The sequence below is a fragment of the Protopterus annectens genome, chromosome 2.part1, assembly GCF_019279795.1.
Source record: "Protopterus annectens isolate FY-2018-M chromosome 2.part1, PAN1.0, whole genome shotgun sequence".
Lineage (NCBI taxonomy): Eukaryota > Metazoa > Chordata > Ceratodontiformes > Protopteridae > Protopterus > Protopterus annectens.
In genome coordinates, this window is record NC_056729.1 from 60,827,769 (window position 1) to 60,850,854 (window position 23,086).

General features: G+C 38.5%; 1 non-coding gene across 1 annotated transcript; it reads left to right on the top strand.

Annotated features, from left to right (window-relative positions):
* The first annotated feature begins 17,370 nt into the window (after window positions 1-17,370).
* TRNAR-UCU lies at window positions 17,371-17,443 on the top strand. The gene has a single exon. It is a non-coding gene; the product is annotated as a tRNA-Arg (tRNA).
* The last annotated feature ends 5,643 nt before the right edge of the window (window positions 17,444-23,086 follow it).

The window sequence follows — 23,086 nt, forward strand, 5'->3', positions numbered from 1 at the left end:
GTAATGGAATCTTAGTGATCACTTCTCTTTAATCCTTCAACTTGGTAAGATGGGCCATAGTATGGTTTCGCTTTAGTCTCTCTCAAATTAGCCAGGTCCTCCTATTGTTTTTCTAACTCCATTTGAGAATACCCTCTATCTAACAAATTTTTTTCAATGTTAGCTAACTCAGCATGGAACCCAGCCTCTGAGGAATTCATCTTAGAGGCTCTCATGCCTTGTCCTCTGACAAGATTTTTAAAAATATAACCTGGATGCATGCTCGACCTGAAAAGAAAGGCATTCCTATGGCAGGTTTTACGAAAAACTCCTGTATTAATCATCCCTTCATCGAGCTTCTCAACATATACATCCAAATATTCTATAAATGTATAGGAAAACTGATATGTAAATTTTAAACATTCCAATAAACTATTCATAACCTTAAAAAAGCTGGTAAATTCCAGTTGAGACCCTTTCCATAAAATAAATCGTCCACGAAATGCCTATAGAACAAAACATGTTCTTTAAATTCAGCCCGAGGAAATAACATTTCTTCTTCCTCCTATTGAGCTAGAAACATATTGGCGTAGCTATTGGCACACGAAGTGCCCATAGCTACGCCATGTTTCTGTAAATAAATACACTCTCCAGACATAAAAACATTATTATTGAGTACTGTTTCCAAAAAGAAACAGATCAGGTCAATCTGTGAGGCCTGATATTCACTGTGTGTATTTAAATACTTCTGTACAAATTGTACACCTAGCTCATTGGGTATCATATTAAACAAAGACTGTACGTCTAAAGTGACAAAAGCTATACTATGAACATCTCCCATCTCTTTCAAACTTTCATACAGGTCTACTAAAAATTGTTTGGAGTCCTTCAACAAGTTTGGATTCATATTAATCACTGGGCGTAAATGCTTCTCTATATACAGAGAGAGGGGTTCAGTGACCCACCCTCCTCCTGCAACTATGGCCCTCATAGGTGGATTAGTGGAATGCTTGTGTATTTTAGGGAGGCCTTGAATAATAGGAATTAATGGAAACTCAACATTCATAAAATTAAACATCTCATCAGAGATAAGGGCAGCTATCTTAATATCTGTTATATCATTCATCACAGTGTGTATAGTCCTATGTACATCATTTATCAATATCTTATTATAAAATGTAACATCATTCAGCATACTTTGCATAGATTCTTCATAAAAAATCCTATTCATAACAACAATTAGACCCCTCTTATCTGCAGGGCGTATAACTAAAGCTTTATTATTCTGTAAAGCTTGTAGAGCTTTCCTTTCTGTAAATGTAAGATTATGTTTCAATCTTTTATTCATATCGGCTGTCCTATTCTCATAAAACCGAAAAATCTCTTCTTCTGTCAACCTACAATAAGCTTCAACCAAGGGATGATTAACAGGGCTAAAACTACTAGGTTTCTGTAAATGTAAATCCTGCCCAACACCTCTCTCAGCATTACTGGTGTTATCACCAAAAATAAGGCGTATTATAACATCTTTACAGAACATCTTTAAATCCAAAATGGTGTCTTCAACTTTGCTCGGACGAGTAGGTATAAAATTAAGACCTTTATGCAACACATTATATTCCTTGAATGTCAATACATGATTAGAAATATTATATATTAGTGAGGTTTGGTCTTGCCCCACATCTTCTTTATGTTTTGATTCAAGTGTAATTCCCCTGATAATTTCCTTTTGTACCTGTTCCTGCTGGTTGACCTTCCTCTCCCCCTCCCCTGCCACCAGAACAGGCAATGGAAAAGGTAGTGCACCATTTACACTGTTATAATTATACTCTAATACTTCTTGGGTGTTGACATTCCTAACATTCATTTTAGGTCTAACTACTCGTTCAGTTTCTTCTGTAGTGTCCCTCCTCACAGGGGGATTAACGACTACATGAGGGTATAAATTAGTACATGAACCCTTCTGACTACTTTCACTCAACATATTAGTAGTTAGACTTGCATTCTAAGATAGCCCTTGTTCTTTCGGGTCTCCCACCCAATTTCCAACCCCACTAGGTGAAGTATTAATGGTAGTTCCACTTGTAATGAATTCAAATCTACATTCATTGTTCACAGCATTATTACCAACATTTCGTCCTTCCATAACAGCCTGCGGGGCTTCATTATTAGTACCCTGGGAGGTATGCATATTAATATCACACATTGTGGTCAGTGTTTTTCCTGCTACAGCATTCACTCTATTTAAAACATTATTATCAACCCCACCATCCATCTTAGGTGTAAATAAATCATTATTAAAATGTCCAGGACGAGGCCACATAAATACGTGACCTGTCTTAAAATCAGAGGTATCTCTGATGATCTTAGTCCGTTTTTGTTCAATTAATTTCCGCTCGAACACAGCAACACTATCTAACAGCCTCTCAAATAGAGGACTTAGCAAACTCAAGCGATAATTACTAAAAAGTTCTGACTGTTTATTCTGTAATAATGTTCGTAGCTGCTCCTCCTCAGGCTTAAAAAACTCAATGGAGTCTCATGTAATTAGCGCTTACCTCGAGGTTAAGCTTCTGCCATCTTGTTAACAACTCAGGATACTGAGAGCCTTGACTCGGCATGTTAAAAACATGCAGTCCCCTAGGCACAATATTCCTGTCAAGGCAAACTTCAAAGTGTAAACGCTGTAATTGTAAGCGTTTATAACACAAAAAGTTTTTTCCCAGTTCATCTAAACGAAACTGTAAACCTTCCATATCCTCCATCGCACCAATGACATAATTCTCCGTGGCTTGGGATTCAGCTCCCCACAAACTCTTTACGTCTCTTGTCAAATACTTCTCGAACCTCTCCAACAAAGAGTTCGAGTCTGGGTTATGCCTCCCTCCAGGCACTACAGCTTCCAACACATCCAGAACGTTCATATTCACCTCTCCGTCTTGGTTATAATCAAGTTCTATATCTACTGGATGTTCGACAGCCATGTTCCCAATGGTCGCCAGTAAGAATAAAATAAACGCTATGAAAAACCACAAAACTACTGGCAGATCTTGGGATAAAAGCTCCGTGACACTGACTTGAAATACATTTGAAGTGCATATAGGCATTTAAGCTATAGGTCTGTGCTCGGTCTGCAGCTTTAATATTGTTAATTGAATGATTGATGTGGTTTTGCCTATATATGTTTGTGTTTTTTGTTCCTATGGATTACTTGGTCTGAAGAAGCTCCTACTTGGTCTGAAGAAGCTCCTAAGTGAAAGCGCTTACCATCGATGAATAAACCTGAGTTTTTTATACAGAAACAGAATTGGACTTCATTTCTATGGATTGTTATATGCAGTTGTAGCTGTGATAAAAGATCTATTTGCCCTTTTAGCTCCGTGAACTGTTTATTTTATTTTACTAATTGTACTTTTGACTTAGCGTCACAGAGCTTTTATCCCAAGATCTGCCAGTAGTTTTGTGTTTTTTAAAAAAAAAAACATTCAATCTACTTTTATGCCCCCCCCTGCACCCCTCATGTGGGAAGCTGCACCCCCACACCGCCTACTTTAATATTCTCACTCTGAGATCGCACTACTGTGGGGAAAAGAGAATTTTCCCTTATCTGCACCATAGTACGACCGGCACAACAGGCATACTTATGTGAAAATGCTGCTTCGGTGAAAAGCATTTTCACGTAAGTATGCCCACCCATTCGCAATTCAGTGAAAAGTGCATTCCTGCAAGAGTTCTAGACCCATATATAGATATAGATATATATATATATATATATATGTATATACACCCTCAATACTAAGTCTTTACATGCATATTTTCCTATAAACAGTGGGAATGAAATTACTTGGACCTTTATACTTAAGAATACTAGTATAACTGATTTTTCTATCAATACATTTTGTATGTTACTTGAATTATTATTTAACTTTTTTTACCTTTAATAATAAATATTACCAACAAATCTCAGGGGTGGCCATGGTTGCCACTGCAGTACCCACTTTTGCTAACCTAGTTTAGGAAGGTTTGAAGAGATTATTTGTTTGGACATAAATTATTTTCAAAAAGTAACTTAATATAAGATGTTTGTTGACAATCGTTTATTCATTTGGACAGGTAATTCAGATCAAATACATTTGTGCAATAGTACTTTAAATGAAAATACTAATGCTTTAAAAGCTGTCTTTTGGAACCATTGAACATAAAATTAATTATTTAGATGTAAATATCTGCATAAATACAGATGAACTTTTTTTGAGACATATATCTATAAAAACTACAAGAAAACCCTAGCCAAACTACAGTTTTCACTCTGTAATACCTTAAACCTCCTCGAATACAGGCCCAAGGGATATAGGCAAATGACCCCTTAGGACATCAAGTGTTTCAGTTATACGGCTTCTGAATGTCCACAAGTTTTTATTTTTTTCCTTTTAAGTCTTTATGGACAGATGCAGGCCAGCAAAGCCAAACACCACAACCTACCTACATGCATGTTTTGACCATCTTATGACCTCATTAGCACAACATGAATGATTGGTTATAATCTTGAAACTCAGGGTCTTTAAACCCAACTGATGTCCATAACCATTAAGATGTCTGTAAAATATCCCAACTAACAATTAAATCAAAAAGTAAAAAAGGTCACACAGACAAACCAATTAGCAAAAACTAGCCAAGCTAGAGTTTTCATTGTATAACAACTTAAACCCCCTGTAATACAGGCCAATGGGATATATGCAAATGACCCCTTAAGGACATCCATCAAGCAATTCATCTATATGGCTTCTGAACATCCATGATTTCCAACTATTACTTTTACGTCTTTAAGAACAGATATAGGGCAAGAAAATCAAATACCACTAGATGTGGACAAGTATTTTTCTGCTTTCTTATAACCATATTAGCATCGCATAAGTGACTGTTTAGCTATAATCTAGAAATACAGGGTCTCTAAACCCAGCTAATGTCCATAACCATTAAGATGTCTGCAAAATATCTCAACTAACAACTAAATCAAAAAGTAAAAAGGTCACACAGACAAACCAATTAGTAAAAACTACAAGAAAAGCTAGAGTTTTCACTGTGTGATACCTTAAACCTCTGGTAATAAGAGGCCTATGGGATATAGGCAAATGACCCCTTAAGGACATCAAGTGTTTGAGATATATAGCTTCTGAATGTCCATGACTTTTTACTTTTTCCATATGAAAAACATATTTACTAAGAATTATTTACATTCCAGCAGTCACCATCCTTATTTTGTAAAGAAAAACATATTTCAAGGGTAAATGACTAGGCGTCTAGGTTAATCACCAATAATTAAGTATTTTATAATGAAATCAATCAGATTTATTTAATTATTTACTGAAAGAGGGTATAAGTTAAATTTTTTAGATATTGTTGCATATGAAACCAAACTCAAAAGAAATGGCCAGTTCCACCCATATTAATTAATACACTAAAAGGAACAAATGCCGATATTAACAAATTAAACAAGACAGGAAGTATAAGTTTCTATTTAGAAATGTCTTTAGATAGTACAATTATCAGAAATGTAATAATTCATAACTGGAAAATTGTTATGGGTAACAGAGTTGATTTTAGTCATAGATAATCTGAATTTGTGTACAGAAAAACTATGAACTGAAAAAGTTACTTGACTAGAAATAATACAAATATAATCGGAGTTGTGTCAAAAAAAGTAAAGGGACATACAGGTGTGGGAAAGGTATTGCCTGCAATTTTTAGATGAAGGTCCAAATATTAAGTTATTGCATTTAGAAAGTAGTATTCCTTTCAAAGAACAATTCCTATCACTATTCCTATTATTGTGTAGTGAAACACTGGTGTTTTTTGCAAGCGGGACAGTTGGACGAATTATATAAGAGTCAAAGTTCATTATATTAACCAATGCATAATTCCTAAGCTTTGCCACTTTCTTCATATTTGTGTGACCATGTAGTTTGTATATTTAATTTCCAGGGGTATGAGGGCAAAGTGCCCATATCAGGGGTAGTGGTGGAAATGAAGCTCACATGTAAATGTTGACTTTTGTTTTTTTGTTTTCGTTTTGTAATTGCAAATGTAACCTATTGGTTTACATTTGGGATTATGTTTTTTGTTGATTTTAGTTGAGATTAATGGTAATCTCCAATGAGTTTGTTCAATGTTTTTTGTTTTGATCAAACCCATTGGTAATTATTCATTATAAACTCATCATAGATATAAATAGATAAATGCATATTATTTTCTCAACTTGTTCTTGTTTTTAAATCGGGGTGACAACAAGGGAGTTGGCAAAAAGAATTAAGGAACTTGTATATCTCATAAAAAGCATCAACACAAATAACCCTATATATAGACATATTAGCAACAATAACAGTTGAAAGAAGTTTTATTTTGGAATTATTAATCATGTATATAAAGACCAAAGAGGTGATAATTATAAAAATATCTTGAACTGTAGAGAGAAATTCTGGCAAATAAGACTGCAAGCAGCTGAATATTCAGGTTTCAATGGCATTACTAATATAAAATGTTTTTAACTTCATAAAAGCTGAGTAAACATAAATATTAACAATCAATCCATTTTATTAGCAATATGTATTGTTTGTTATTTATTGGTGTTCAGTTCATTATTGCATAATTTTTTTAACTCAATTTGATATAGCTTTAGAAAGAATAATGTTTTTAATGTTTAAATGGTCATGTGATTCTGAATGTACACTTAAAGTGACACTATTCAGTGAAGTTGTTCTGAAAAAAAGTCCAGCTATTATTAAAGGACAACCACGCTAAATTAAAGTCTGATTTACCTCTGTTGGAATCTGCTTGTTGGATGCTTTGCACCTGTTTTGGTTTGATTTTGCAAAGCCCCCAGGATTCTGCTTTTTGTGTTCAAATTTGTTAAAACTGTTTTGAATAGGGCCACACAGTTTAATCTTGAATTAACTTAAGCATGGCAAATCACACATACGGTAGAGTGCTTGAGGATCATTACTCGGTACTGTCTTGAAATCCTGTACTGTCAGTACTGTTCAAGCAAGCATGCCTTACAGTATTTTGGGTATGACTGTGACAACAGAAACATCAGAGCAATACTGTATATATGACACTCAGAAGCCATCATCCAGGCCCATTCATATGCAAACAGAATTATAAACCCATGTGAGGTTAAAATATATATATATATACATATATATATATATACATATATATATATATATATATATATATATATATATATATATATATATTTATATATATATATATATATATATATATATATATATTTACACACACACATACGCTGATAGTAGAGTAGCTAGGGCAGGGTGAAAGGGGCAACTACCCCAGATGAAAAGTGTTGGGGATCAATCTATTTTCCTGATCTCTCTTTAATGCAATACCAGTTTTTAAAAGTCAAACCTGAGAGTTGCAGCACTCCGTATGTGGTCTAAAATGTAAAAAAATGAAAATTAAAATTTAAAATTAAATTAAATTTTATTTAATTAAAATTTAAAATGTAAATTGCTTCATTGTAGCAAGCAGTTTGCTACATTTTTTTAACTAAAATGTGATCGCTGCAGTGCTTTGTGCAGGCAGAGTATAAACTGTAGCAACTTTTTGCTACATTTGTAGCAAGTAGTTTTGTACAGCTTAAAAAGAAGTTTTTATTTTTTTTGTTGTTTGTTTAAACTAAAACACGAGAGTCATAGCTCTCTGTTCAGGCAGTGTATAAACTGTAGCAGCTGTTTTCTACCTTTACAACAAACACTTAGCTACAATTTAAAAGAAGGCATTATTTTTTAATAAAATAAGTTGAAAGAGGTTTGGGGGCAGGGCTCAGACACAAGATCTTAATGGCTGGGGGCGGGGGGGGGCATGTTGTGCATCTGGCCAACTGGTTGGTATGCCGGTAGAAGGATTTTTTTTACATTTGATGGAAATACTGGTGGGGGGCATAGCTCTAACTGTAATAAGCTGATCATTGCTATCAGCTTATTACAGGGAAGTGCTTTTTTTTTTTTGCTCTTCACTTGAAGAGCTGTGGGGGTGGGGCACTAGTTCATAGAACCGACCCAGGATGCTGGTTGAACCAGCTACACTAATGAAAGCCGTACTGAGCAGGATTACTATGAGAACAGCACATCATCAGTAGCATAAAACTAACCTGCCTCACGACAGTCTAAACCCAGCTCACGTTCCCTATTAGTGGGTGAATTTCTGTTTCACAATGGTAGGAAAAGCCAACGTTGAAGGATCAAAAAGCGATGTCAATATGAATATTTGGCCACCACAAGCCAGTTGTCCCTGTGGTAACTTTTCTGACACCTCCTGCTTAAAATGGTCTGTATTCATACTGAAAATCAAGATCAAGCGAGCTTTTGCCCTTCTGCTGCATGGAAGGCTTCTGTCCTCCCTGAGCTCGCCTTAGGACATCTGTGTTATTATTTGACAGGTGTACCTTCCCAGTCAAACTCCCTACCTGACACTGTCCTCGGAGTGTGTCACTCCCACCTAGTCAGTTTCTCTTTTGGTGCTTGAATTAACCTAACCCATTTGGTGTAAGACTGGTCTTACCTATGCCATAGTCAATGATTACATATTATTCATGGTGAAAATAATTGGGATAATACTATAGATAATCTAAGGGAAACCATGCATGGGATAAAGTATTTAGCAGCTGCCTCTGTGCATTAGTATTACAGGAAGCAGTGCTGGGGTAAATGTTCTGATTCCTAATGGGTCTATATCACATAGTCGAAGTTCCATAACTCTGAACACCTAATGGTCGAACCATTATGTTCAAAGTTACAGAACTTCAACTACATAAAAAAAAAAAAAAAAAAAAAAAAAACAACGGACAACAAAATAAATTTTTGTAAACAGGAGGGCAAGGCCCCTGCACCCCCTGCTCCCCCACACCCCTCGCTATTTAAATATACCAACTCCAAGATCACACCACATTGAAATGAATGGAAACCTCCACTTATGGAGATATCCATTCAAATGCTCGAACTTTTACAAATTCAAACGTATGGTCTTGATCATATGTGGTTTGAACTTGTAAAAGTTTGACTACATGATAGGAACCCAATTCCTAATACATAAATCCAAGCTGCACTTGAATATGGAATGAAATTAGCTTTGTTTTATGTGGATGGGGAGTTTGTTCCAAAGCAATGGTATCCTCTGTGAGATAAACCTGACCCTCCAAACCATTCTGTTGATACTACAGAAGAGGTTAAGATCCCTAGACCAAGTATTTATGATGCAGTTTCACTATTTGATGTGCAGTAAATCCATCAATTCTGGGTTCCAGGATACTTTGTATGCCAGACACAAGTTACCTTTTAGCAGTTTGTGTGATACTGATTAATAGTGATATGGCTTTAAATTGGTAGATGTAGGACATATTGTTTAGGCCTTGTATACTTTTAGTAAGGTATCTCTGTGGGTGTTCCAGTCATTGCATGTATAGGGGCAGATACATACCAAATGGGTATTATACTCAATCGCTGGCCTAATGAGGGCTGAGTAAATGGGCACAATTACATTCCTAAATCTGGATGCAATCCCTTTTATTTAATGATGGGCAAATGTTGGTCAAAAGTTAGGTCACTGTCCATATAATTTCTCATTTTCTGAACAACTGGGTCAACACTTAGGAGCATATTTTCAGTGTGGTAGCTCCCCAGGGTAAATGACCTCCCAAAGGATACAATAATGCATTTTTATGACATTTATTTTCAGTTCATGTTTTTGGCAAAAAATATTAATTTGGGACAAACTTTCCTGCTAGATGGCTAAGTTATTTGGGGGTACAGTGACTGCTCCCTGTTTGTAGTCATCTGCCAACTTAGTCAGCAAGATGGTCTTGGCTTTAACTTCAGAGAAGTAGATGCCAAATAGGAGAGATCCCAACACAGAGCTCTGGGGACTCCAGTGGTGACTGGTCACTTTGTGGTGGTAACTTCCTTGTTTTGATTTCCTACATCCTGATTGTGAGTCAGTTAACAATCCATCAGATAACTCAAGGTTTAATCACAGTTTATTTAGCATTTTTGCTATGCCTGAGTGTGTGTGTGTGTGTGTGGGGGGGGGGGGGGGTGTTGTGCCAAATGCTTTGGTAGCCTTTTCAAACAAATCCACCAGGTTGAGTAACCATGACCTTCTCTTAACAAATCCAAACTGAGATGGGTCCAGTGTTTGGATCTTCCATATGATTACTTTCATGATAAGTCATTCCATGGCTTTGCACATGAAGCTGTTCAGACTTACAAATCTGTAATTGCCTGGGTCTATGGAAGGTCCTTCTTTATGCAGGGAAATGACTGTAGCAGTTCTCCGTTCATTTTACAAAACCTGTATGGAGTCAGAGCAGAACTGATTCATGGTCAAATGGGGCACTAAGCAGGGTAATGGATATGGGTCTTCACCCCCATACCAGCACCCTCCCCCCCACGCACAGCTGACATTGTAGACTGTAATCCTCAGTGATTAAAAAAAAATTAAAGGAGACCTGGTGGTCATTGTGGACGTTTAAGACAATTGGCTGCCCTTAATTATTCAGGTTCAGGATTTTACTGTGATGAGATTCACTTAACTAGACAGTGCCCCTAACTGGTACATTAGACACACACACACACACACACACGTCTTCTCTTAAGGAAAGAGCTGCAAACTCACGACAATGGATCCATGCTCTAACTGTGTCCAGCTTCTAAATCTCCCACAAAGGTTTAGATGATGGCAGGATGTTGTCCTAATGAGGAGGTTTCCAGGGCTTATGGAAGTCATAAGGTAAGGAAGTTCTCCTGCAAGGTCCTAATGCTTGCTGCATTTTATAGCGAAGCTGGGGCCACCCACCCAACACAGGCCCTAGGCAGCTGTCTAGGTCACCTAGTGGTAAATCTGTCTCTGAGGCTGAGCTTGAACAGTGTTAATAGGGGAGTGGCTAAATCATGTTTAAGATGCATAGAGGGATATTGTCAGGACCCATCCATGCAGTATTTTTTTGGTTTGATAGCGCTTTTAGAACTTATCTTAGGTGATAGCTCCCCTCCCCCTCATTTATTTATTTATTTAGCATTTGTTGACAGGGATAGTCTGACTGGGAAAAAGATCCCCTTTTCAGAGGAGGCCCCGGGAGAAAAGCTTCACAGGATAAAAAATACAAAATAAAATTATACATTATGCAATTAAATAAGTACACATGCAATGATACAATTAGTAGGCAACAGACAATGCACTACAATATACTGATTTGTCACAAAAGAAAAAGTAAGTTATGGCCAGCCATATAAACAGCATAAAATAGAAATTGAAAATAACATTGTAATGTTCAGAGGGGATTAGAATGAGATGACAGAGAAACTAAAAAGAATACAACCTGCAGAATAGTAAGAACATACTCAGGATTCTGAAAAAATATTGTTTTAGATGACGTTTGAATGATCGGAAGTTTTCAATTTGTTTTAGATCAAGTGGACTTAAGTTCCATTTTTTTTTTTGCCATTTCTTTTCTGACTTTTACATAGATTTGTTCTTTAGCCTGATGCTTATCGTAAGAAAGTTCATATGTTCACTCCTTAAAAAGAGATAAATACTCAGACAGTTCATGTGATCACCACATAACAAGCTAGGACTTGTCCAAACATTGCCCTTACTACCTGGGAAAGGATCACACTGTGAAGATTTCCCACAGGTGTCAGTGCTTCAACCACTTTTAGAAGAAACTGGAGGCCTACATCCCCATGATGAAGATGGCAGCTGTTTGGGGTTCTCATAACAGGAACTGACAACATGGTCCTTCTCAAGAGCAAGTCAGTGCCAGACTGTTGGTGAATATAACGGACCGGGAGGCAAATACTGGTCAAAGCCTCCTCGTTTTACGTTCATTCCTGGGAGCCTTATGTGCCTTGCAAGTCATGCTATCATCCTCAACTAGCAAGGAGTAATCACTGATATATGATGAGAGGAATATGGTATGTGCATCTCCAGTAACCACTTGATGGTGTGAACCAGGGTGTCAGCACTGAATTTCCCAAGTGAGGGTATGGAACATTGTCGTGCCTAGCCAGCTCACCTAGAGTAGCCAAGTTATTCTGCAAAGGTTCAGAAGGTAAACTCACAAGCAGGAATGAATTCTGCTTCTCTGATATCTCCTCAGTCAAATATGACTCAGTGGCTAATACTGAGGAGTCTTCCAAAGATCCATGCATGTCCCATGAAGATATGAACTATTTGACATTTGTTGGGACTTCCTTGCAGATGCAGTTACACAACACTGAAAAGCATGGTTGATGTTAGCACCAGGCCCTATGCAGGCTTCACATGGCTGGGCTCCTTCTCTAGCATATACTGCTGTAAGCCTCAGGTCCCTGTTACCCAGCACCCAATACTGTTCTCTTGTCTCCTTGCCTTTAATGTTGGGTGATCTCAGGGTGAACTATGTTGGAGCCAGAGCATAGGGAGTTTCTTTACTCACCAGTAGGGAATTCTGAGCCTGCTGAGATGCTTGCATCTGAGACTGATGAGGACAATGTGACAGCCACTCCCTTTAGCTTCCCTCTAAATGACCCCTCCTTTGGGGGACTCTCAGGATTATGCTAGTCACTGTGGAATGACCGGTTTCCTTTTTGTTTTTACTCTAGTAATGCTTGAATAAGTGTCTGGGGAAAAAAAGCATTTATAACCTTGGGTCACTGCACTAGTGGATCTTGTGCTGAAGCATGCCATTTGACAGCATTTACTTGCAGTTTCCTCATCTCCCAGGAAGTCTAATGGGCAAGCTTAAATCATAATAGCGGTTTGTCTTATATGCATTCACTTTCAAAGAATAATGAGAAGTAAGGAAGCGACCAAACATATTAGAAAGTTGCATAGCGATATCAGAAAAACAGGCATCTCTGAAATGCTAAACCAGCAATGTGATTATGCATTGCAAGTGGTTATAGTTTTTCAGAAAAGCATCAATGAAACTAAAAAAGGAAGGTTTAGGGGATTACATTGACTATACCTCCAACAATAATAAAAGGGGAAGAGATCAGTACCGTGTAATAACATCCATGCTATCTCTGGGGCACTGCAACTAGAAATGAAAATTCGTCATCTTTTGCAGTCATTCTACATTGTGAATGAGTAAACAGAGTTGTGATTATAATAGTTGTTAATAATAATTCAACAACAGACTTGAGGATCATCACGTTAGGAATATTACTCCTTTAATCATTAAATGTTAGGAAGATTACTACCATAGTTATCAAATGTTAGCAGTATCACACCCGTAATCATCATGTCCTAAATGTTACTCAGATAATCATCAAATGTAAGGAATAGTAGTCCCGTAATTATTAAATGTTAGAAACGTTACTCCCTTAACCATGCTCTCAAGCGAAAAAGAATACAATGCAACTGAGGAGTTTTTTTTTCAGTATTGCAAACTGCAACTTCTATTTTCAATGACTGCATAAAACAAAGACAGACAAACATATTTCCAGATAAGAGGTTGTGGGACAATCAAAAGGATCAGAGCAATTGGAAATGAAGGCTCAGGTTCTTCTTAGCAAACTACTGTCTATAAATCTCTCTAAGATTCAATTTTAGTCATGAAATGAACCACACATTTCTGAAAGCAGATAAAAACTATCTAGCACCCTGTCATCACCACCGGCTCCACCACTATACCTCTAAACAACTTCCATAATATGAAAATAAATTAACAGTCCGACCACCAAGGCAGGGTGCATAAAACCAAAGACAGGCAGATGTAGACTAAAACACAGGTTTATTTAAGTCAACAGGATTAGCGCTTTCACAAAATGTGCTTCATCAGATCCTACAAAACCATACACACAATAAACTGCTATTTAAAATAGAAGTAACCAATATAAAACACAGACAATTAGTGATGTAATGGGTGAGCCTTTAAGGCTGGTTTTAATGGTATAGTGAAAGTCAGCCCTGGTGATCTATGTGCCTGTAGGGCTGCTATCCATTTCATTTCCATTAACTCAGTTTTGTTGACGATATCCCCACCTCTAATGCTATTTCTTATAACTTCTGTAACAGTAAACATAAACTAATGTTCTGCATTAAATTGAATATGCTTATACAATACATTAAGGCAATTATTTCTCCTAATGTCTCCCAGATGTTGCAACACCCATTCTTTAAGCTTTTTGTTACTCTTGCCTACATAAAATGCTTCACAGCTTATGCACTTAACCAAATATACAAGATTAGTAGACTTAGCATACAAGTCAAAGGTGTAGCCTCTAGATTTAATGGGATGAACAAAAACATTATTACAGGACATAGAACTGCAAGCTTTACATGACCTACAGGGAAATGTGCCAAATCTAACAGTCTCCCTACATTCTTTCCTAAAAGGTCTATAACAAAGTTGCCTCTTCAGGGATAAGTTATTTCTGAAAATAAAACTAGGTGTATCCCCTACTGCTTCTCTGACCTTGTCATCTGAACAGAGAATTGATCAATTCTTTGTAATGACATCACACACATTACTATAAGTCAAAGAAAAGCCACATCTAGGTCTATTTAAAGTTCTGCTCAGAGAGCTATCTTTCTTTCTATGTAGGTAGGGTTTACCTACAGTATTTCTCAAGCTATGAACTTCAACTGATTTCTCCCTGACATCATTATGCCGATAGCATTCGTCAAAGTGTCAGTGGCTTGCATATAATCAATATCCTCAGTGTGAGCTAAAAACAATTTGAGTTGTTATTGAACGAGCGATTGTCATTATGGACACTGACTGTTATTTAAACAGTATGTTAGAACTTTTAGGTGACTCCACTACATATACAGTATTGCCCAAATATGATGTTAATCATTTTGTACAAGAAGTGCATACTTGTTTATATGATTTGTTGATTGCAAATATGTTGACTAAAGAATTGTATGATTGTATGTTAGTAGAACAGCCATTGATTCCATCCTTTCATGGTCTTCCTAAAATACACTAAAGGAAGATTAATCCACCTATACGACCCATTGTAGCTGGAAGGGGATGGGTCACTGAGCCTATGTCTATTTTTGTTGAACAACAACTCAAATTGTTTTTAGCTAGAGCACCTGCCGTATTGAGAGATACTGAAGATTTTCTTCAGACTTTTGGTGAATGTATGAGGGGGTTAGATTTTACAGGCAGGAATTTTATACTGGTCACATTAGACATTTGTAATTAGTTTACTATCATATCCAGTGATTTTAGGGTGGATTCCATAAGGTCTTTTTTGAATGTTTCAAGTGATTTGACAAATTCCAGTAATAACGGCCACACAGGTACAAAACGCACTCTCTAAAGCCAAGAATACAGCATCCATGGGACCAGATGACATCCTGAGCTGTGTACTACATGAACTACAATATGAACTGGCACCTCACCTAAGTGTCATGTTTAATCATAGCTTCACCTCAGGTTTCGTGCCCACTGAGTGGCGCAGAGCTACAATTATCCCAATCCACAAGGGGGGATCCACCTTGGATCCCGGAAACTACCGTCCCATCAGTCTGACAAGCCTTATCTGCAAGGCCATGGAGCGTATTATCATGGAACTTATAAACAAAGACATTGCCAACCTTCAAACACTGGACCCCACCCAGTTTGGGTTTGTGAAGGGCCGATCTTGTCTCCTGAACCTGATTGACTTCTTTGAATCAGTCTCCAGAGCCATGGACAAGGGTAAGGTGGTCCACACAGCCTATCTAGACCTTGCCAAGGCCTTTGACACCATCCCCCACTCTGGAATCATAGATAAACTTACTAAGTTGGGCATTAATCCCTATGTCACCCAATGGGTTGCTAAATGGCTTACTGATAGAACCCACACTGTAAAAGTAGCCAACTCCAAATCCAGCTCCAGACAAGTGACAAGTGGAGTACCTCAGGGTTCAGTCCTGGGGCCGCTCTTGTTTGGCATCTACTTCTCTGAAGTACAGGTCAACACTAAGGGACTCTGGCTAACAAAGTTTGCAGATGAATGCAAACTGGGAGCCATTATTGAATCCCCAAATGATGTGGATACTCTACAAAAGGGCCTTACAGAAACAGATGCTTGGTGCCAGAGCCATGGGCTCAAGCTCAATGCCAAGAAATGTATTGTTATCCCCTTTGGGAAAAAACATGTATCCATGAATTACCATATAGGTGGCAGTACACTAAACACAGAAAGTGTGATAAGAGACTTAGGGACACAGGTGGACAGTGGTCTCACCTTCGATAACCACATCGCCACAACAGTCAGGAAATCCTTCTATGTGTCACACCTCATCACGAAGGGCTTTTCATCCAGAAAAAAGGAGGTCATTGTCCCACTGTACTCATCCCTCATTAGACCCATTATAGAATACAACGCCCCATTTGGTATGTACCTCTCAAGACATCTGCAACAACTGGAAAGGCCTCAGAAATACCTCACTAAAAGAATCACAGGCCTAAAGCAGATGCCCTACGCTGACCGCCTTAAAAAACTCCAGCTATACTCTGTCGCATATCGTCTACTCAGAGGTGATCTCTGCTTAACATACAAGGCCATGTCAAACCCAGAGCTGTTGGACATGCTACACTTAAAGAAATCCCAATCCCTCAGAGCTACACGCTCCACTAGATAAAAACCAAGGAATCCACCACGATATGAGAAAATAGAACTTTTATTCCACAATATAAGACCAGAAAACGAGCGCTTTCACATACGTCGAGTATGCTTAATCAGGTTACAATTTAATGAGCAAAATCACCCTGCTTATATACTCAACTAAGCAGTATAATTAAGCAATCAAACAATCATAATACACGCTCCAGGGATCTAAACCTTGTCATCACAATAAACAAAACATGCTGGAGGGATAGGTTCCTGACCCAGAGACTCCCCAGACTCTGGAATAGATTGCCCATACATGTCAAGCAGAGTGCCTCTTTGGACCTCTTCAAGAGGAACCTTGACGATCGGATGGGAGAAAGGAAATTCACCCCAGGGATCACGTCAGTCGCCCTGCTAGACAGGGGTCCAGGAAAGTAAATAATGTGGGAAGAAATAGCCAGGGAATTGTTATGGCTAGGCTTGTATAGGCCCTAGGGCTGATAGCCTAGTACCAACCTATGAACCTATGAACCTATGAACCTATGAGCATATTGAGCTGATTTGTGTACCTTTGGAATATCTCTGGGCATGCCCCACACTGCCTAACACTGTGCTGAAATATTTTTGGCCACACTTTCCTTGGTCTCCTTTGAATATCTCCAAATGTGGCAACCGTACCTATTGGTAGACAGGCTGTGGCCTAAAATTTTTACTTCCTTTTGGCATAGTGTGTAGTCTTTCATCATGTTCTGTCTCTGTTTTCTTCCTGAAGAACTGTCAGGCCCCAGTGGCTTAATGGATAAGGCATTGGCCTTCTAAGCCAGGGATTGTGGGTTTGAGTCCCATCTGGGGTGATATAATCTTGATACAAGTGAAATCTCAAAATGCACTCGCTCAAAGCACTCCTTAAAATGGGAGAACATCGACATTTGTGGTGTAACAGAGACCTAGTTCAAGGCAGCAGATAGCACCCCTTACCAGGCTATAACTCATTCCATACCTTTTGGCCCCAGAACTTGGACTGAAGCTCCAAAGGCGGTGGTGTTTCCATATTCATAAAGGATGCGCACACCTCCAGACTGGTAGCCCAACATGACACATCAGAGATACTTCAGGTGCAGCTAACATTGGGTAAGACAGCGATACAGGTCGTAGCCTGCTATAGGTCCCCAACCATGACCCAAAACTCACATCCATGTTCCTAAGCACCCTGGAGAATATTAGGGTCCAACCTAACATTGTCATACTGGGCAAATTCAACTACCCCTCCATTAACTGGGAAAACTACTCATGTACCAATACACTTGCTCAACATTTCCTGGAATTCATTAATTCCAATGCCCTGGACCATCTCATTCTTACCCCTACTAGAGGTAGCAACATCCTTGACCTGGTCATTACTAACATGGGTGTCTGTTGCTCTGTACCAATAATCAACTCCTCCCTGGTTAGATCCGACCACAAACTAATCACCTTGGAAATCCACATCACTCCCATATGCTTTTTACATATCAGAGGATGCCAAAAAGAGGCATTGCTCAGAGTGCCAAATGACCTTGTTACAGTTCTTGTCTATTCTTTCCAGTCTGAATACTAGGTTTAGGATTTTTTATGCTGTCCTATCCAATGAAGCAGTATAGGTTGTTGACTACAGGAATGTCTTCATGAAGAGTAACATTTCCTTTTCTGAGCAACTATCTCAACATCTCCAGGACAGAAAATAGAACAAGCCAGACCCAAAGAGTGTCTTTTATCTTTAATTAGCATGAACAGGTCATCTTTTTAATGTTCTTCTAAATCTAATGTCAGATGACTCACATCAGCACCTATTATTGACCTTAAATTTCAACTTTATGTTCTCTGATGAAAATTTTGACAGACCAAGGAACTCTCCCAGCATCTGCCATGCCAAGAAGCAGGCCCTTATTCACTGCTTCCACAGCATGCATCACTGAGCAGACTCGCACACATTGTTGTTACACTTCTTCTTTCTATGTGAGTGTCACATGACACCATTAGTGGTGCACTGCCATTTCAGATGACATGACTTCCCACACCTATTGCAAAACTCCTGTAAAAGCTAATTCTGTGCTGTTGATGCAGCCCCCTTGGTCTCCATGTCTGCTTTCTGCATTTTGGCTTCAGAGGAATAGCATTGCTCTCAACTGCATTTTAATCCTGGCAACATTGCCTATTAAGTCTGTTTGCTGTAGTTTAACTGCATCAGACAGAGCTGTTGAATTCACTGTTTTCTCCAAGTTCAGATCCGTGTTCAGCCGTACTCTTTCTGACTATAGCCTGGCTCTTAAACCAGCCACTAACCTGTCACACAGCAGGTCATAAGAGAAAAGACCATAATAACAATTTTAGCAAGTAATTATGCGGTAATGATAAAAGGATAGACTGCTTTTATGAGTAGCTGCATTTTCTAGTTGAATCTTGCCCTTTCATAAACCGCATTCTTTTTCAGAAGGAAAACCTTTTCAAATACATGTTTTGCAACCTTTCACCTTCTATTAAATTCTGCCCCCTCAACACATCATCTGCTTCTTCTCTCATGTAGTATATTACAGTTCACATGATTCACTTCTGAGGACATGCACAAACTTTATTCAGTTTCCCTTCAAGCAGTTTTGCTAAACTAAACACTTCCTGTGGGTGTTTAGTGACAGTGGCACTAGGTGACACATTAGTGTAATATTTATTTATTTATTTATTTATTTACTGGGAAAGTCCAACTGGGCCAGAAGCCCATTTTCAGGGGACACCCAGGGAGAAAAGCTCCACAGAAACACAAGCAATATACAATAATTAGCTAGTACAATAGTATACGTACAGTAAGATGCAGAATACATATCTTCTAGTTAGTCTATACAAAGTAGTATTCAATACAGTTTTCTAGTAGATACAGGTTCTAAAAGAAAAACACAAGCATTTCAGTGAAGATCACTGTGAGAAAAAATAAAGTTAGTAGTGTGTACGTATTAAACAATAGTTATGACCAAATGAGATTTCCTTTATATATATTTATTTCTGAGTAGTAATAAACACTGAGGAGAGGGAGAAAAGGAGATAAGGCGTGGACAGTGTGTTAAGAGAGTTCTAGATATCTTGTCAGTCAGGTTTGGCACAGGAGCAATGCCAGTTCTTGGATAGATGTTCAAATAGTAGTTGTTTTAAACTGGTAGATTCAGGTGTGTTTTGGAGGGTGTGGAGTAGAGAGTTCCATAATTTGACTATCTGATTTGAGAATAGGGCTTCACCGTGAATGTTGTTAGCTTTGTTTACTTTGAGAAAGTTTCTGTCTACAGATCTTAGACTTCGTCAGCATGAGTAGGGAACAAGTTCCTCGAGGGATGGGCAACTGTCAGGATGGAAGATGATATTGTGTGTGAATTTAAGTTGGTAGAGACAAAGAAGTTTAGGTAGCTCGAGCCAATTTAATTTATGTAGAGCAATACAATGGTGGGTTTGGTGGGGAAGGTTGGCTGTGAAGCGGGCTATTTTGTTGCTGCAAGTTTCCAATTTGGTTAAATCTGATTTTTTTAAGTTGCTAAACTGGGGGAAAGCATATAGGAGTGTAGAGATGAGGAAGGTTCTGGATATGGCTTGTCTGATATTGTCAGTGAGGAATGGCTTGCTTCAGTAAAGTGAGCCAAGTTTGATGTGAACTTTTTTAATTATGGTGGCTATGTGTTGGTCAAATCTGAGTTTGTTGTCAATTGTCACTCCAAGGAGTTTTGTATGCTCAAATGGTTGGATGACTGTGTTGTTTGTTGAGAGAATAGAGAAAGGAGGGGTGTCTTTTTGGGGTTCAGGGTTACTTGTGATTTACTTAGATATGTTTCTTTATCATTAAAGGCTTGTTGGCTACTATTTGGAGGTCTGGTAAGGTATTGGCTGAGCATATTAAAGTTGAATTGTCCGCATACTGAACTACTTTAGCATGTGTTGTGGATGAGGCTAGATCATTAGAAAAGATGGTGAAAAGAAGAGGTCCTAGTATGGACCCTTTGAGGACTCCAACTGAGACAGGCAGATGTGGTGAGAGTTCAGATTTCCATCATACTTCTTGAGCAGGATTACTATGACAACAGCACATCATCAGTAGCATAAAACTAACCTGTCTCACAACAGTCTAAACCCAGCTCATGTTCCCTATTAGTGGGTGAATTTCTGCTTCCCAATGGTAGGAAAAGCCAACATCGAAGGATCAAAAAGCGATGCCAATATGAATGTTTGGCCACCACAGGCCAGTTGTCCCTGTGGTAACTTTTCTGACACCTCCTGCTTAAAACCCAAAAAGTCAGAAAGATCATGAAGCCCCACTTTCATGGTCTGTATTCATACTGAAAATCAAGATCAAGCGAACTTTTGCCCTTTTGCTGCATGGAAGGCTTCTGTCCTCCCTGAGCTCACCTTAGGACATCTGTGTTATTCTTTGACAGGTGTACCTCCCCAGTCACACTCCCTACCTGACACTGTCCTCGGAGTGTGTCACTCCCACCTAGTCAGTTTCTCTTTTGGTGCTTGAATTAACCTATCCCATTTGGTGTAAGACTGGTCTTACCTATGCCATAGTCAATGATTACATATTATTCATGGTGAAAATAACTGGGATAATACTATAGATAATCTGAGGGAAACCATGCATGGGATAAAGTATTTAGCAGCTGCCTCTGTGCTTTAGTATTACAGGAAGCAGTGCTGGGGTAAATGTTCTGATTCCTAATGGGTCTATATCACATAGTCGAAGTTCCATAACTCTGAACACCTAATGGTCGAACCATTATGTTCAAAGTTACAGAACTTCAACTACATAAAAAAAAAAAAAAAAAAACAACGGACAACAAAATAAATTTTTGTAAACAGGAGGGCAAGCCCCCTGCACCCCCTGCTCCCCCACACCCCTCGCTATTTAAATATACCAACTCCGAGATCACACCACATTGAAATGAATGGAAACCTCCACTTATGGAGCTATCCATTCAAATGCTTGAACTTTTACAAATTCAAACGTATGGTCTTGATCATATGTGGTTTGAACTTGTAAAAATTTGATTACATGATAGGAACCCAATTCCTAATACATAAATCCAAGCTGCACTTGAATATGGAATGAAATTAGCTTTGTTTTATGTGGATGGGGAGTTTGTTCCAAAGCAATGGTATCCTCTGTGAGATAAACCTGACCCTCCAAACCATTCTGTTGATACTACAGAAGAGGTTACGATCCCTAGACCAAGTATTTATGATGCAGTTTGACTATTTGATGTGCAGTAAATCCATCAATTCTGGGTTCCAGGATATTTTGTATGTCAGACACAAGTCACCTTTTAGCAGTCTGTGTGATACTGATTAATAGTGATATGGCTTTAAATTGGTAGATGTAGGACATATTGTTTAGGCCTTGTATACTTTTAGTAAGGTATCTCTGTGGGTGTTCCAGTCATTGCATGTATAGGGGCAGATACATACCAAATGGGGTATTATACTCAATTGCTGGCCTAATGAGGGCTGAGTAAATGGGCACAATTGCATTCCTAAATCTGGACGCAATCCCTTTTATTTAATGATGGGCATATGTTGGTCAAAAGTTAGGTCACTGTCCATATAATTTCTCATTTTCTCAACAACTGGGTCAACACTTAGGAGCATATTTTCAGTATGGTAGCTCCCCAGGGTAAATGACTTCCCAAAGGATACAATAATGCATTTTTATGACATTTATTTTCAGTTCATGTTTTTGGCAAAAAATATTCATTTGGGACAAACTTTCCTGCTAGATGGCTAAGTTATTTGGGGGTACAGTGACTGCCCTCTGTTTGTATTCATCTGCCAACTTAGTCAGCAAGATGGTCTTGGCTTTAATTTCAGAGAAGTAGATGCCAAATAGGAGAGATCCCAACACAGAGCTTTGGGGACTCCAGTGATGACTGGTCACTTTGTGGTGGTAACTTCCTTGTTTTGATTTCCTACATCCTGTTTGTGAGTCAGTTAACAATCCATCAGATAACTCAAGGTTTAATCACAGTTTATTTAGCATTTTTGCTATGCCTGAGTGTGTGTGTGTGTGTGTGGGGGGGGGACCTTCTCATAACAAATCCAAACTGAGATGGGTCCAGTGTTTGGATGTTCTGTATGATTAGTTTCATGATAAGTCATTCCATGGCTTTGCACATGAAGCTGTTCAGACTTACAAGTCTGTAACTGCTTGGGTCTATGGAAGGTCCTTCTTTATGCAGGGAAATGACTGTAGCAGTTCTCCATTCATTTTACAAAACCTGTATGGAGTCAGAGCAGAACTGATTCATGGTCAAATGGGGCACTAAGCAGGGTAATGGATATGGGTCTTCACCCCCATACCAGCACCCCCCCCCACGCACAGCTGACATTGTAGACTATAATCCTCAGTGATTAAAAAAAAAACTAAAGGAGACCCGGTGGTCATTGTGGACGTTTAAGACAATTGGCTGCCCTTAATTATTCAGTTTCAG